The 17,601-nt window shown below is 42.9% G+C and overlaps 1 non-coding gene across 1 annotated transcript; it reads right to left on the bottom strand.

Annotated features, from left to right (window-relative positions):
- Positions 1-4,183: 4,183 nt before the first annotated feature.
- BDB00DRAFT_t78 lies at positions 4,184-4,254 on the bottom strand. Its single transcript has one exon. It is a non-coding gene; the product is annotated as a tRNA-Gly (tRNA).
- Positions 4,255-17,601: the final 13,347 nt, after the last annotated feature.

Genomic DNA, 17,601 nt, shown 5'->3' on the forward strand with positions numbered 1-17,601 from the left:
GTCCAACGAAGAAAGACCTTGACCGTATCCTCAAGAACAGTAAAGGGCGCGGATTTCCCAGCATGATCGGGTCTCTCGACTGCATGCACTGGGAATGGAAGAACTGTCCCTCCGGTTGGAAGGGACAGTATCAAGGCAAGGAGAAGGTCGCTACGATCATTTTGGAAGCCGTGGCCGATTACGAAACATAGATATGGCATGCGCATTTTGGCCTTCCTGGGTCCTTAAACGACATCAATGTCCTCCACCGATCCCCATTGTTCAGCAACACTGCCTCTGATCTTACGCCCGCGATCAAGTTCACTGTGAATGGTCATGAATATGATAAAGGGTATTATTTGGTTGATGGCATTTACCCACCATGGGCAATGTTCGTCAACACAATTTCATACCCGGTCGAGCAAAAGAAGAAGGTAAGAATGATACCATAAAACTCAATGAGCCCTTTACTCATCTTATATACAGCTTTTTGCTAGAATGCAAGAAGCTTGGCGTAAGGATGTTGAACGTGCGTTTGGAATCCTGCAAGCAAGATTTGCCGTGATCCGACATCCAGCAAAGCTTTGGGATCTCAACAAGCTGGCCATTATCATGAAGGCATGCATTATCATGCATAATATGATAATTGAGAGTGACCGCGAAGACCGCGATGAAGATGAAGAACGCGAGGAAGTGAGATGTGAAGGGCCTGTACCATCTTTGGTAATTGAGAGAAACCCTAACACGATGAGGGAATTTTTCCAACGCTACAGTGAGATCAGAGATGAAGCTGTTCACAATCAACTGAAAAAAGATCTCATTGAACATTTATGGGCTCATCATGGCAACAGTGCCTGAAAAATATATTCTTTCCATGTAAATAACAGTATGAACAAACAGTACTTTGACTTTAAGCAAATGAGTTCTTTTGTATAAACATTTATTAATAAGTAGCTTACGCTTCTGCTTCCGCTTCTGCTTCTGCATCTGTTTCGTTTTCAGATCCATCTTATCCCTCTTGTGAGACACAAGCATGGTCTTCAACTTCAACTTCGGCTTCGGCTTCAGCTTCAGCTCGAGCTTCAGCTTCTTCCAGTCTCTTGAGAGCCTGTCTCTTGCGTTTCAAGAAATAGGCACGAGAGAGCTCATCCATGCCTTCCAAACTCATGCTCATTAAGTGGTTGTCGGCAAGCTCTCGTTCCATATCGAACCTTTCTCTGTCGTTTCGACATTGCTCTCATTAAATAGCCAAGGCTTCGGTGTCGCTTTCTTGGCGTTTACGCTTGTAATAAGAAGCCTCTTGCTCTTGCTTCTTGACTTGCTTGCGACCAATTGGATGGGCTTGGCATCCTTCGGCAGGGACACTGTTACTAGTAGACTTCTCCACGTAACGGACCAAGAACTTTGGCTGGTTATGGAGGAGCTTGTAGCAATGGTCAAGCTTGAAGCGAGCCTTCTTCGTTGGCGATGTTTGCCTGAACAAGTCTTTTGTAAGGTCGAGCTACACGATGACAATCAATGTAAATATTTGTAATTGTGGTAGTGCTATTAGGATAAATGTTTATTTACCAATGACATATCATTCTGACCACTTTCTTGTCGTGCTGTGACCTGCGCTAAACAGCCACACAACCGAGCTACTTCTCATTGGATGTTACCCCATCTGCTCAACATAGAGCCAGGGGTACTTCGGCGGGTTATATCGCCTCCTTTCGAAATGAACTCATCATGTACGTCCTTCCAAAAACCCGACTCGTTGGGCTTGAGACCGCTACACTGATCCGTGCCTTATGCACTGTTCACAGTCTTATCAACCCAAGCCTTGCACAGCAACGTATCCTCTTCAACAGTCCAGCCAAAGCCTCGAGTAGAGTTGGTGGTGGGATTGGTGGTGTTAATGTCAGACATCTTATTCGAGATTTTGTTTGAAGAAGACTTTAATAATATGCACGCCCTGATTTCAATTTTGAAACGCACGTTTCAAATTTAGGGATCAGCATTGGAAAAATAGCAAATTTGGAATTGGCATTTGGAAATAGAATGACCGCTGGGAATAAAAAGATTCTATTCTAAATTTCAAATTTGGGATTTGGCACAACCGCTGGGGATGCTCTGAGGTTGATAAAATTATATTGAATGAGTGGAACGTTTTAAATGATAATTGGAAAAAAAAATCAAATAATTATAAACATAGAACTGAATTAAAAAATATAAAAGAAATTAATATTAAAAAAAAAGAAATTTTAAATAAGTTAGGATATATATCTATATTTTTCTTCTTAACTAAATTATATACCAATAAAGAGTACCCTTCCCCTTATTTTGAAATTGAAAAAGGATTATATTTAATCTATCATCTTATATCAGGAATTACTAGTAAAGATATAAAACAAAATATTCCCTATCTAAGTTATTATGCTTTTTATAAAAGTTTTTGGATTGAAAATTATGATCATTTATTTAAATATATCAATTTATGCTTACAAAATATATTTAGTAATATTAAAATAAGAGTATATTCAGCTTTTTTAAAAAAACCCTATAAATTTTAAGAATATAACATTATTATTGGATGGTCACAATAGTACAATTGATTATAGTAAACCTGATATTTCAAGTCAAAAAAGATGGTCATATAAATTAAAAACAGCTGGATTAAGGACATAGGTATTATCAGATATAAATAATATGGTTATTACAGTTTCAGATAGTGAATTATGTGGTGTGAGTAGTGATGGAGGTATGTTTCTAAATATGAGAATTTATAATAAAATTAATAAAAGGGATGTTATTGCTATTGATGGCGGTTATACATTATTTATAAATCAATTTGAAAAATTATGTAAAAATAAAAATATAGAATTAAATGATTATAATTTCTTTTATCCAATTAGGAAAGAGCCTAATGAAAATTTAAATAAACAAGAAAAGCATTATAATGATGTACTTGGCTCTTTTAGGTCAAGTATAGAAAATCAATTTTGTGAATTAGGAAATACATTTAAAAGATTTTTAAATAATAATTCTACTTCAAAAACAGATGATTATAAGTATGTTAATATAAATGAAAGTAGCATTTCTTTTAAAAAATATAAAAATATTTACAGAAACATTTAATATTATAACACAAGATCATCATAAGTTATGGATAGAAAACAGTTTTGAGTTTCCTACAGATAATAAATTAATTGATATAGTATTAAATAATGAAATAAAACAATTAGATAAAATAAAATATATGTCAGAAATACAAAAAAAAATTGATGATTTAGATATAAATAATAATGAAATGATAATAGATAATGAAAATTTAGAAAATACTGAAAATATAATTGATAGTAATAATTATAATAATGAAATAGAAGAAATTGATTTTCCCGAATATAAAAATATAAATAAGAAAAAGAGAAAAAAAGGAAAAAATGCTAGAAAAATAAATATAAATTTAATTAGAGATATAAATAAAAATAACAACTTTTATGGAATAAAAAACATATTAGAACATAAATTAAATGATAATGATTACATATTTTTAGTAAAGTGGAAGGATTATGATGAATCTCAAAATTCCTGGGTTAATGAAAAAGACTTTAACGAAAAAGATTTAATTATAAAATATTTTATAAAAAATAATATCAGATTTTAAATATTAAAGTAAATGTTTTATTAATTATATTTAATTAATAAATAATTTCAAAATTAATACTAGTAATATAAATCTATATTTAATGATTAGTTCCCATAGCTGATTACTTTGCTTGCTATACTAGCGTTCAGCTCTTTTGTCAACATTCTAGAAAAAGTCTAGTCTATTGTGCTGTCATACCTTTTTAAGACATAGTAGACAAATATTTAAATTTAAAATAATTTTAAAAATATTATTGGAATAAATATAATTTAAAGAATATATTAATTTCAAATGTTTAATTATCTTTAAAATTTATAAAAAAGTAAAAGAAAATACATGGCTTAAATAATTTGATATTTTTAATATAGAAACATTTCTCAGTATTATTGTGATTGGCATAGTAACTTGTAAGCACAAAGGATAAAAAAGGTACACAGACAATGCACGCTATTGCTCTGTGAATCTGATTGGTTCATGCTTCGAGCTGAGAAACATGCTGTGCCACTGGGACATACCTGCTAAAAAGCAACTTGACATCCAAAAAGTTTAACATACCATTAAGATATATTGTAATCATGCGTCGACCGAGAATCGAACTCGGGTCATCCGCGTGGCAGGCGGATATTATACCACTAAACCATCGACGCTTAGTTGTTTTGACACGAAGTGGGTGGGGTAGTCGGGCCTCATTCATTTCCGACGAAGAACGAATTCTGGCTTCGGCCAATCATGGGCGATTTCGTTGGCGGATCTTTCTGCCGGCGATGGTCATCCGATCCACAGGTTCCCCCAACTCCCCACAATTCTTCTCGCACCCCCCATCCGGGGATTATCATACTTCTTTTTCCCTTTCTGTCAGTTCCCTTTATTTTTCTTATTTCCCTTAGTGTCATTTCCTCTCGCATCATTTTACGTTCCTTCAACTCTAAATCGTGCTGGCCATAGGCGCCGAATATTATTTCTTCTTTATGCTTCTTTTAACGGATCCCGTCCCTTATATTTCTATCCGTCCTCATTTTCCATATTATACTCTCTCACATACTCATGCTACCTGCCCTGCGCAGTTTATATTATTCTCCGTTGTCCTTTTTCCCTCGTTACCCTCACCTTGTTACCATGACCCTGTAATTCATGGCCCCTCTTATTTTCCGTCGTATTCCCTCTCTTATGTTTCTATCCGTCGTATAGACATTGCTATATCTATTTCCCTATTTTTCCGTCTTCTACTCCGTCCAAACTATCCGATAGAGATCGTTGTCCTCTGTGCCTGGCGTCGCTCTCGGCCGAGCGCGCCCAGTTGACAAGGTGTATAAAAGGGGATTAACCCCCATGATAAAATAAAGATCAAGCGTTTTCAGACATATATTCGTGGATTGACAATTGACACCGGAAGTGGAACTTACTGTTATTGTAATCGTGTATCTGTGTATTTGTATTTCGCGTTCATCATACCCCTGATTCCTTTTTATTTTCTGAATTCTGTCTATTTGTATTTTACCGCATATCAACCCTATTCTTCTGAACCCTTTCTACCTTTTCCCCTTTTTAGATACTACCTTTTGTCCTTTTCTAAATACCACACGTGTCAGTTTTGACACTAAGTGTGGGAAGTGTTGGGGCCTGATTCATTTCCAATGAACGAATTCTGGCTTCGGCCAATTATGGGTGATTTCGGTGGCAGATCTTTCTGCCAGCAATGGTCATCCGATCCACAGGTTCCCCCCCAACTCCCCACAATTCTTCTTGCACCCCCCCATCTGGGGATTATCATACTTCTTTTTCCCTTTCTGTCAGTTCCCTTTATTTTTCTTATTTCCCTTAGCTCTTTTTCTGTAAATAATTCTGTTATTTCCTCTCACATCATTTTACGTTCCTTCAACTCTAAATCATGCTGGCCATAGGCGCCGGATATTATTTCTTCTTTATGCTTCTTTTAATGGGTCCCGTCCCTTATATTTCTATTACTCTCTCACGTACTCATGCTACCTGCCCTATGCAGTTTATTCTCCATTGTCCTTTTCCCTCATTACCCGCACCTTGTTACCATGACCCTATAATTTCATGGCCCCTCTTATTCTCCATCGTACTCCCTCTCTTATGTTTCCATCCGTCATATAGACATTGCTATATCTATTTCCCTATTTTTCTGTCTTCCACTCTGTCCAAACTACAGAGGGTAACCTTTAGTGTTATGATTTTAGTGAAATTATAAATATGTAAAAAACTATAGGTAATATAACTTTAAAAGTGTTTATAATAAGTGATGAAATTAATTTTTTTAATTAAAAAAATAACTTCTCAAACACTATAAGTTTCTCAACCATTAGGGGGGGTAAGCCTTAGTATTATGATTTTAGCAAAATGATGATTAGCTAAAAAATTATAAGTAATATAATTTTTAAGTAATTATAATAAATCATAAAATTAATTTTTTGTTAAAAAAATAATTTCTCAACCCTTATAAAATTCTTAACCCTCAGGTTTATTCTCAATCATTAAGTTTAAATCACTGTAAGTGGCGCAACAGTAGTGAGCAAATCCCTTCTTTAGCCGAGGAACACCTGGACGAAGGCTAGCTTGACTGTGAAATCCTTAACTAAAATTAATGTACTATTTACAGTAAAATTAATTGTTATAGATTGAGCCTCTAGGATTAATCTCAACTCTTATGTTTGAGGAAAAACAGGCTAGGAGGAACAACGACACCCAGTTCATTTAAAAATCAATGAAGTTGAATTTTTATTTGAACACTTGACAGTATTAAGAATAATAGATAAATTAGTGGCTTGACACTAATCAACAGCTTCGACGCACACTTGTAAATGGCTCCTACTCTCTTCACGATGAATAAAAGCAAAGAAAACAAAACAGCACAATCCATGGATTTATTGAAAAACGAAATGAAGGTAACTGTTTTCTTAAAAAAAGCATGTGCTTAAGATTGATAAGGAGTAGACCGCCGTTACTGCTTAATAAAATGCTGGGTAGGTGAACAAGGGAAGGAAAAGGTTACTGGTTGTGCTTGGGGTATAGCTTTAGTGGACATACGCTTATTCAGAATTACTTTTTTTTTCTTCTTCTCTGTATATACTTGATGCACCATCTTACACCATTCCAACGTCAGACTTGCGTGTGTAATATAACATCGTCCTCTACCTGCATAAACGATTCGTACCCACAATAAGAACGACGCAACAATCTTCTTCTCCATTACTCATACACAATTATATACAGCATGACGCTGATCCGCCATTGACTTGCAAAATATACAGCCTGGCGCATTTACCTCTCACTACCATATACGCCCATATTACATGATGACGACTATGACGACGGTCTTTTGTTTTAATACTTGTAAGCTCAAGCACATCATCATCGTAATGACGGTCATCTCTTTCTTTGCTGTTTGTATACACATCAACGCGATGATAATTATATTCCTATGATGCATACACACCACCACAACTATAACCCTCCTCTGCAATTCGCTGTACTCACACACACACAATGGCAACAACGATTACCTTTTTCTTTTTGCATATGCCAACACGAACATTGCCGGTCTTGATGGATAAGGTAGTTATATATACTGATGGGTGGTTGTGGTAAACCATACTACTTGAGATTGATCTGGACAACTCACCCCACTCCGCCGTCTTCGTAACCATTAGAACGCAATAGAGAGAACACCACACACACGGATGAATCAAATATTACATAATTAGCACCATATCGATAGTCTCTCAAACATGGATCACAATCGAGAATAACTCAGGACCAACCATTGTATACACATTGCCCTATTCTCGAGTTAGTCAGCACTTCCTTTGAATCTAGCTTATCTGAGTTGAGCGAAGTGTACCTGTCAAAGAGCGGATACCAAGTCCAGCACTGACAAAGGTGAGACTTCGCCAAACAAGGAGCACACTGATCACGGCAAAGATGACTCTTTACAATCGGAAGACAACGTCCATTATCATGGCCGACAAACTCAACCTTCCCATCCTTCTTCATCTTTGAAACATCCGAAATCTGGCATGTCCGCGATCCATTCATCAGTTCATCCAAACGGAAGTCTAGACACCATCTTCAACAGTATATAAAGGGTTGTGAATTCATTCAATAAAAATCATCTCATATTTGACTCTCACTGTATTTTCATATTGTCTCTTATTCAATCTTTTACTCTATCCACAACCCACGTTTATCACATTTTTTACAGTGAATTGTCCCTTTTACTTTTATCTGAACTTACCAATAACTTACCATGTCTGAAATCCAATCCAACCACTCTGACCCTATCACTGACGGGCAAGGTCCAGGCAACGAACAAGCAAACCAACCGACCCAAGGCATGCAAGACCACCAAGGAGGTGAGTCGCATGAAGATATTGTCATGGCGACCCTCTTCTCGCCAATCAGGAACAATCATCTAGCAATAGCAGCCCGGAACAAGTCCGCGAAACTGCCGAGGTGTCCAATAGCAATAGTAGATCGAGTGTGCAAGCCACGCAACAGCAGGAATATCTCCACCAACCCTCATCCGAGGAGGTGGATCACTTACTGCGCCAACGAGTAGACGCCGCATATGCCAAATTGGTGTATGCATTGACAAATGAGCCAACGAATAAGGAACTGGGCGACCATGCACAGGCGGAGCTGGACCGAGCGGTGACAGCACAACAGTCCTTCGAGAAGGCTACAAGAACAAGGATGGCAATGCATCAAGTTGCAACCCAACATAGGGGTCTTCATTCATGGATTCGAAATGGATTGCAGCGAACTCGGATCCGTTTCGTTTTTAAACGGTTCGATTTTTTGAAATCCGGATCTGATCTGGATTATAAAACTGCAGTTCCAATCCGTTTCGTGAGAATCCAGATTGAATCCGGATCAATTTCAGATCAGTATGTCAGCACAAGGCTCATTAAACGATGTATATATAAATGGGAAATGATGACATAAAAAAAGCACGTTTTTTTATGACCAGGATTGAGTTATCGTGAAGTTTATCGTAGTCGTTATAGAGCGTGTCGTAATAGTGAGAAAGCAATAAAGACAGGCAGCAAGATTTGAAAAAGCATTCCAAAGTATAAAATGTATTTGGAAAAAATTATTTATTTTCTATATGTAACAACCAGAGCGTCGGAACGAATAGTTTATAAGATTTAAAAAAAAGGTGGAAAGAGGATGACGGATAGAAGAGATGTATGTAAAAGGGAAAAGGGGAAAAGAGCAAAAAGCAGTCTTCAGAAAACCAAAAGGGACAAATTTTGTTGCAGCCTACTTCTCACCAAAAAATTTGCTCCACGAGTCAATCAACACACTTGCCTTTAGCTTCTTCGAAGCAAGTCTGTTCCGCGAGCTAGGAACATACTGCTTTGCACGAGAAAACGTGCGCTCTGAGCCTGTCGACGAGGCTGGAATTGGTAAGTATCTTCGTGCCATCCTTTTCAACTCGGGCCAGTCGTTCATTTCCGATCGCCAATATTCCAACACTACGCCGTTGTCAGCCCCACCCTTTGGATCAGTCACTGTATCCGCCTGGATGTACTTCTCAAGCTGGGCTTTGTTGATGGCCACCTTCTTGATCAGTGCATTAGGGGTTGTAGGAGTCATGACTTGGCTTCTGCTTGGCTTATAGGACTCCCAGTTCTCGCTTTCCCACCATTCGTACTTTAGGCGCGGGTCCATGGCCGTTGCAACAGCGTACGCATGTCCTTCTGCTTTGCAGTAATATCCTTGCAACTTATTCTACCCGCATTTTGCAGCTGCTGCAAGTTCCAGCCATGTCTACAATTGCAAAGGAAAGTTTTAGAGCTTCACTACTTTTATACGGGAGTGTTTTTACATTTATGCTGATTAAACGTTTACTTACTTCTTTCCATTGTTCTTGGTAATGCTCAAGTTTGTCTAGCAATTGATTGTAGCTGAGGATTACGAGGTTTATAGTGGCATATGAGGAACCTTATAGCAACGGCGTCAACTTGGCGAACTCATAGAGCAACTCACAGATACATTCCAGGCAAACCCATTCAGTGTCTTTCAGCTGGTAGTTCTGTAGACTTGCTATATTGTGGCATGCTCGATTGTAGTTACACTTCACTTTCAAGGCCCTTTGCAGCATATTAAAGGTGGAGTTCCAGCAGGTACGCACGTCCAAGATCAGCTCAAGCTCCTCTGAAGACCCGGCAACATCTTCACCTCCATCTTCTCCACTGGCGCCTTGCTTTGGCTGGTGTTAGGACTTGAATGTCTCGAGATATTGATTGTTTTTGTGTGGTGTCGCGCAGATACTGACAATGCCTTTATGAAGCTTACGCAGTGTTTTGCCTAGGTAAGAGAGAAACGACGATGATAATTAACATGGTGTGTGTACTGCTAGCTTGTGTGTTTTTTCGTACCTGTACTGAACACTGCTATATCGTCGCTACCAGTTAAAGCTTCTTGCTCATCATTATACGCCTCGCCATGCAACCCGTCGTGGAGAATCGCCTGCACTGCCAAATTTGAAACACGGGTTATGCAGGGTATATGGTTCTGCGTGGCGTCAAAAATATCCGCGCTGACCTGGAACTCCAAGTTTTGCGTCATTGTGTTCATATTGGAAGCATTATCTGCTGTCAAGAAGAATGGTTTTGTTGCAAGGCTCCAGTCACCCAGCACCTTGAGGAATGCGTCTGCCATGTTGGCTCCTGTATGTGGACCGGTGAGAAGCTCCAGACCAAGGACGATTGATTGCTGGTTCCAATCATTGTCGATCCAGTGGGCCGTGATACCAAGAAAAGAAGCCCTCCACTCACTTGTCCAGGCATCGACGGTGTATGATAGGAACGGCACATCTTTCAGTACCTCGAATATGCAAGTGCGGTAGATATGGTATGTGTCAAACAAATCGCGGGCGGCAGTGCTGTCACTTGGCAATTTGACATGCGTAGTTGTCGGCGCTGATTGTGCATGATTCAGCAGCGACTGGAGCCACGGATTCTCGACGATCGCAAATAGCAAAGCAGCAGACACGAGAAAAAGACAAAGTGCGTGATGAAATGCTTCAAAGCTGAACCTGGAAACGCTAAAACCAGGAGCAAGAAAGGCGTCGAGCGTTTGTCCCTGTGGTGGTGCATCAACGGAAGTATTCTTGGTAATATTGTGGTTCTTGAGCAAATGGCTGGATAGACCCGTCGTAGTACCTTTGGGATCTTGGTATTTTCTATTGCAGAAACCGTTGCCGACTGGAACATTGCAATAATAAAAGATGCCGCCACTCTGGTTTTCGTGGGCCTCTCTGAGCCATTTGTACACCCAGCTTTTGCGCACTTTGACAGTTTTTCTCTTGGTTTGCCGCTTATTGGTACCTGAAGTGACGCTTTCGATATCGCTGGTGCTCTTCATTTCAACGATGTCAGCATCGGCTGACATGGTAGACGATTGGCGGTCAACTGACATAAGCTTTGGGCCCGAGCAAGAGTTGATGATTCCTAACCAACGGTAGCGACTTATATTAGTACAGATGGTCAGGTACGTATTTGTGATGCAACGGGTTTATGAAGATATAAACATACTTCGCCATGATCGGACAAGTCATCATGATTGCTGGTGGAAAGACGGCGTTTACCAAGAATTGAAAACTCGGGTTGGTTCATTGTAAGTATCTACACAGGCATGGCAGTGTATTAATTATAGTAAAGAAAAGTGGTAGGATACATCACAAAATAATGTAAGTGAAAAGTGGTATAGTTTACTCAGTTATTAAAATAAAAGTATGCGGATATGCCTTTGAATCGTTCTTCTCTTCTTGCTTTTATATATGTTGCTTCCTTGTTCTTTTATATCTCTTTTTGCAGCATGATAGACTTTCAAGCATGATAGATTTTCAAGCATGATAGTAAAGCACTTCTACATCGTGCATTAACGATCCGCTACGGCGCCGGGATGACGCTTGATAGGATAGGACGTAATTTCCTTAAACGTAATATATTTCCGCCACAATTGGGCCCAACTCAAAAAGATCTACGGTATCAGGCTATCGGTGCAAACCGGGTTTGCTTTTTTGCTAAATAAAACAGCTATCGATATTCAGTGGGTGCCTCCGTATTATATAGTCTGATAAGCTTTCTACTTTTCCACTCCCATGTATGCTTATGCCCATCACTATTGAATTACGAGATTCCGTTACTTGATTCCGCTGATAACAAATCCCGTTGACATCGGAGCCATTTGCTTTGATATGCTCCTTGTAACAGTGTCGGCCCAGATACTTACAATCGGGAACGTGAATGGGTAGACAGTGTGGATCAATGAATAAGGTGAGACTCGGATATATCAAAGGATAAAACGATGGGGATCCATATAACTCAGGATCCCGTCTTTATATATACGTCGAGTAATAGGGGGCTAGCTATCGTCTATGTATTGATCTACATCATAACTTCTATCTAGAATATCCACGCCTATTACTCCATATTCAACCATGCGGTTGACCGCAAGTCATCCTATCGTCTGAACCATGCGTTGTCGATCGTCAACCATGCAGGTTGGATATCGTCGTAACGGTATGCACCGTTACATCCTCCCCCGTCTACTTCAAGAGGTCAACTCGAAGTAAAACGTCATGTGCTCGCCGTCGATCCGTCGACTCGTCCAAAGTAATTCTTGATTTGCGTCGTTTCAATCGCCGTCCTTTGTAGCTCGTTAATGTCTGTGCGTCGATCTGCAAGTAGTATGCACCGTCCTTGTGCGCGTCTAAGTGGGTTCGTATGCTGGAACTCTTCTACAGCAGTGACGGATCGTTTTGTGCGTCGACTGGATAGAAATCGTCCCAGTCTAGGGTTCTCCCCCCCCCCGCAAATTAAAACGTCGCGAGAGATCCCGAAAGGTGGTCGTCGTGGTGAAATAGACTCAGAGGAACTATAAAAAAAATTAACACCACAACCCATTGCACATACAGTTACCTGTTTCGTCTGTGTTTGGGCGGACGACCACGGCGTCGAGGAAGTAAATTCGTATACGAAGCTTTTGATGGCGTCGCTTCCTTGGATTGTTTGAAGTCTTGAAGAGCCTCAGGCGCATTGGAAAGGTGTTCGGCGGGTTCCCACGTCGCCTCGTGTAAGGGATAACCTTTCCACTTAACCAAATATTGTAGCTTGTTTCGTCGCTTGCGCTCGTCGAGAATGGCTTCAACTTCCCATTCGGCTTCGTCGTCAGAAACATTGGTGATCACTGGTGGTGGCCGTTCTGGCTTGCGTCCCACATCGTCAGGTTCCAAATATTTCTTGAGGGCGCTCACATGGAAAACGTTGTGAGCCCTGATCGAAGCCGGCAAATCAAGCTTGTATGCCACGGATCCAATACGTTCAAGGATTTTGTAAGGACCCGCCCACCGTGGAAGTAACTTTCTGGCAGGAGCGTTGGAATAACCATCAGGATTCAAGTGGGTCGTCTTGACTAATACGTCGTCATCCACGTCGAATTCCAGATTACGTCGCTTCATATTGGCATACTTGGCTTGGCGATCCGTTGCTTCCTTGATTGCCTCAGTGACTTGAAGACGGATAGACTCCAAACGTGTAGCGAGAACGTCTGCTGAATCAACATCGGAGGAGGCAGATCCCGTGGTCAAAGTGAGTGACACCTGTCGTCCCAAGTCAGCATAAAAGGGTGTTACCCCTGTAGAAGCGTGCTTGGCGTCGTTGTAGGTGTGCTCGAGAACCGGCAGCCATTCGTCCCAATCCGATTGATTATATGCAACGTAATGACGAAGCATATCTTCAAGCGTTCGATTCGTGCGTTCCGTCTGTCCGTCTGATTCTGGGTGTAGACTGCTGGACAAATTTCTTTGTACCCCAAGCATCGTCGTCAAGGCCTTCCAGAATCTAGAAGTAAAGCGGACATCTCGATCCGAGACTACGTCTGATGGTAAGCCGTGCTGTCGGTATATCTCACGCAAATACAGATGAGCAAAATCCTCTGCTGTATCAGTCGTCTTGCATGGAGCAAAATGTGCGCGCTTTGAAAACCGATCCACAAAAACGGCAATTGCATCGAACTTATGTAGCGTCTTCGGCAAGTATGTGATAAAATCAACCGAAATCGAGGTCCATCATCCAGAAGTTAGTTGCAATGGCTGCAACAAGCCTGCTTTTTTGGCATTTGGTAACTTGGTACGCTGGCACATGTCACACGTCGCAATATAACGTCGCACTGTTTTGTTCATATGTGGCCAGTAGTAAGTTCGTCCAAGTCGTTCGACCGTTGCATCGATGCCGCGATGACCGGCGATTGGTGCGTCGTGTACGTCATGCAAGAGGGTGTTAAGAAGCGTTGGCATGCGCGGCACACAGATTTGGCGTCGTCCATCTTTTTTGCGATAGATGATGCCGTCGGCTAGTTCGAACTCTTCGTCGTCGTCGTTCGTCCGAAGCCGAGTCAAAACGTCTGCCCAAAAAGAATCGTCCTTGTAGTGCTGAGTGCATTCCTTGCCAAGCGTCTCCCCCCTCACTGTGAGGACCACAGCACAAAGTTCCATTGAGACGTCGGGGTGAGAAGGAGCGTTGGGCGGTCGTTTTGATAGAGCGTCTGCACCAGTATTCTGTTCTCGAGGAATATGATGCACGTCAAACTGATAGGCCATCAGCTTTTCCAACAAGCGGATCTGACGCTTGGAGAGATTCTTGTTGTTGGCGTGTAACGTCGAGATGACGCGGCTGTCCGTGAACACTGTGAACTTTTGACCGTCCGGATGATGTCGCCATTGTTCTAAACAGTACGACACTGACAAAAGTTCTTGTTCGTGAACCGGGTAATCATCTCTGCGCCCTTCAACGTCCTCGAAGCATAAGCAACCGGATGCAATAAACCGTCGTCCTGCTCCTGTGAGAGGATACCACCAAATGACACCGTTGATGAAGCGACCGTGTGTACGTAAAAGTGGCGGTCGGGATCCGGGATTGCAAGCACCGGCGCGGAACATAAACGTCGCTTGATTTCATGAAAGGATTTTTCACAAGCATCATCCCACTCCCAAGGAACGTCCTTACGCAGTAAGCGATTGAAAGGGGCAGTGAGGCCAGCATATCCATCACAAAAGCGTCGATAGAAATTGCACAGGCCTAAAAAGCTCTGGATATGAGCAATTTTCGTTGGTTGTGGCCAGGTGGATATTGCGTCGAGCTTATGTGGGTCGCATTTGATGCCGTCGCCTGAAACAATGGGGCCAAGAAATTCGACTGAACGCATCCCAAACTGGTATTTCGACCGCTTCGCGTAAAGTTTATGGTGCCGCAACTTTTCCAACACCAACTTCAAGTGCTTGACGTGATCCTCGGCCGTCTTGGAGTAAATCAAGACATCGTCTAAGTAGAGAATCACGAATACGTCGAGATATGGCCTAAACACGTCCAACATTAAACGCATAAAGGTAGCGGGCGCCGATGATAGGCCGAAGGGCATTACTAAGTACTCGTAAAGCCCATATCTCGTCAAGAAGGCCGTCTTGTGTGTATCCTCGTCCTTGACCCGGAGTTGCATATAGCCGGAGCGGAGGTCAAGCTTGCTCAAATAGCGCGCCCCAAGAAGCTGGTTCATGAGATCTTCGCACGCCGGTAGAGCGCATTTGGATAGCACACTCGTCTTGTTCAAGGACCGATAATCGATCACCATGCGCAGAGTCTTGTCCTTTTTTGCGACGAACAGGACAGGAGCACCGTAAGGTGACGTCGACGGTCGAATCCAACCCTTAGCCAGCAAGTCGTCGAGCGTTTTCTTGAGCTCAGCCAACTCATGCGTAGAAAGGCGATACATACGATGAGCTGGTACTTTGGCGTCTGGCAGTAAAGGTATGGCGTGTTCGACACTACGCTTAGGTGGTAGACCGTTGGGAACGTCGTCTGGGAAAACATCTTCATATTTTTTCAATACGTCGTCAAGTCCAGGAACAAAAACACGATCGCCGTCCACCATAATTTTCTCTGCACATAATACAACAAAACCGTCATCAGTAACGTCATTAACAAGTTTGTTGCCAGTACAATGAGAAACGTATTGTATTTCCTTTGGTGTAGGTGGTGGTCGTGGGTGAACGTCATTCGTACGCCAGTCAATTTCCGTTTTTCGTCATACAGCCAGCTTTTTCCCAAAATAACGTCATAGTCGTCGCTGCGTATTCCCGAAAAAAGGCGACTAGGTGTTGAAAAGTCGTCCATTACTACTGTTGCGTCCAAGTAGCATGTTGAATCGGTTGTTCGTGCATCGGCAACTTTTACGAAAGAGCCAGGTGTTGATTGAGTTACGGAGATGAGTCCTATTTGTTTCAGGAACTCAGCCGTCACAAAATCATGTGTTGCCCCGCTGTCAATCAAAATCCTTGCTTTGTGCCCACTAATAAAGCCATTTCGTCGGATCAAGATATGTCTAGCAAACTCCAATTCTCCCATATGAACAGTAGCGTCTGTTAAAGAGAAAGCATGGGAAGGTGCAATATTACAAATAAAAGGATCGTCTTTATTTGCAAAAATGCTACTAGGTAAGGAGGACAGAACGTCTACACTAGTATATGATGATGGAGGGGGGTCGGGAACCAAAGAGGAACCCTCGTCGCAATGGTCGTTCGCGGGATTAACTAAAGAAGTTAATGGCAAAGAATCGTCGTCAACTAGGCCACCAGCAGGAGTGGGCGCGTCTGCTGGTCGAACTAGTTTTTTCCACGGCCTTTGTTCTTCGAAAAGAAGGAGCCGCCGCCGTTGCCGCCGCTGCCCTTGCCGTTGCCGCCGTTGCCTCTTGTGGGCGGATCCGGGAACTTGGGGCAGTCCTTGCCCATGTGGTCGAACCCATAGCAGCGGAAACAGCGACCTTCGGCGATGCACTGCTTGGTAGAAAGGCCGCTTGCTTGGCCGTTGCGTTTCTGCCGGAACTGTTGCTGCGAGTGCCGTTGCTGCTCAGCTGCTTCGACCTCCATAGGGGTCGGGCCGGAGGGGGACAAGCTTGGGCTGTCAGCAGCTCGTAAATTGCTGGCTGACGACGTCGCCAAAGAGTGCGGGCCGGAGAGGACTTGGCCGCGACCGCGAAACGGGCTTGCTTCACCATAGGAGCCGTCGAAGTGCTCCGCCAAAGAGATGGCTTCGTCGAGCGTCGCCGGGTTTCCATGTATGAGATGGGCGGCCACGGCTGGCTTCAGGCCTTCAATGTAGCGGTGCAAGGCCTCTGTGTCATGGATGTACCCTGCACTGTCTCAGAGACCGAGGAAAGCCTGGGTGTACTGCGCCACAGTACCGTGTTGACGGCACTTGGCCTAGGCTTTGACGTCGCAACAGCTGGCTGTTTGTTGGAAGCTACCGTGCTCGGAACACGTCGCAGAAGGACTGCCAACCTGAAGGCATTTTGCCCCTCATCGTTTCCGTCCGGAACTAGAGCAGGGCCGAGTCGCGCAGCAGCAAGGCAGCGTAGGGAACTTGCTTGCTTGCTGGCACACCTGCCAATGCGAAGTAGTGGTCGAAACCAAAAAGCCAGGCCTCGACGTCCTCTGGTTTCCCCTTGCCATTGAAGGGCGTTGTTGGCGTGGGGATCTTGACGCTCGAGTGCTCCCGTCGCTCGTTGCAGCGGTGACTGCTGCGTCGTCGCGGGTAGCGATCGTCGTTGCTGGAGTCAGAGCCGTTGCTGCTGCCGCTGCCGCTACTGCCGCCATGTCGTCGTGGAGCCTCCGCATAGATCGAGGCCCAAGTGCCGGTGATGTCGTTAACCACCGGTGGTTTGCCGGCCTGGGGCAACTTGTCCTTCGTGGTGGCTGGTGGTGCAGTTGTCGTCGCAGGCTGTGCTGCAGGTGGCACGTTGCTGGACGTCGCATGGCCGGGTGTGGCGGTTGAAACCCGTAGCTGCACCGGTGGGGCCTGCATGTCGTTGAGGCGGGAAGACATGCACTCAAACATGCCGGCAAAGTTTTCCGCCTGCGTCGCATGTCGCTCGTGCAGTACAGTGATCAGACGGTGCTGATCGGCAACCGT

Source organism: Zychaea mexicana (genome assembly GCF_025766255.1).
Source record: "Zychaea mexicana strain RSA 1403 chromosome Unknown BDB00scaffold_59, whole genome shotgun sequence".
Taxonomy (NCBI): domain Eukaryota; kingdom Fungi; phylum Mucoromycota; class Mucoromycetes; order Mucorales; family Lichtheimiaceae; genus Zychaea; species Zychaea mexicana.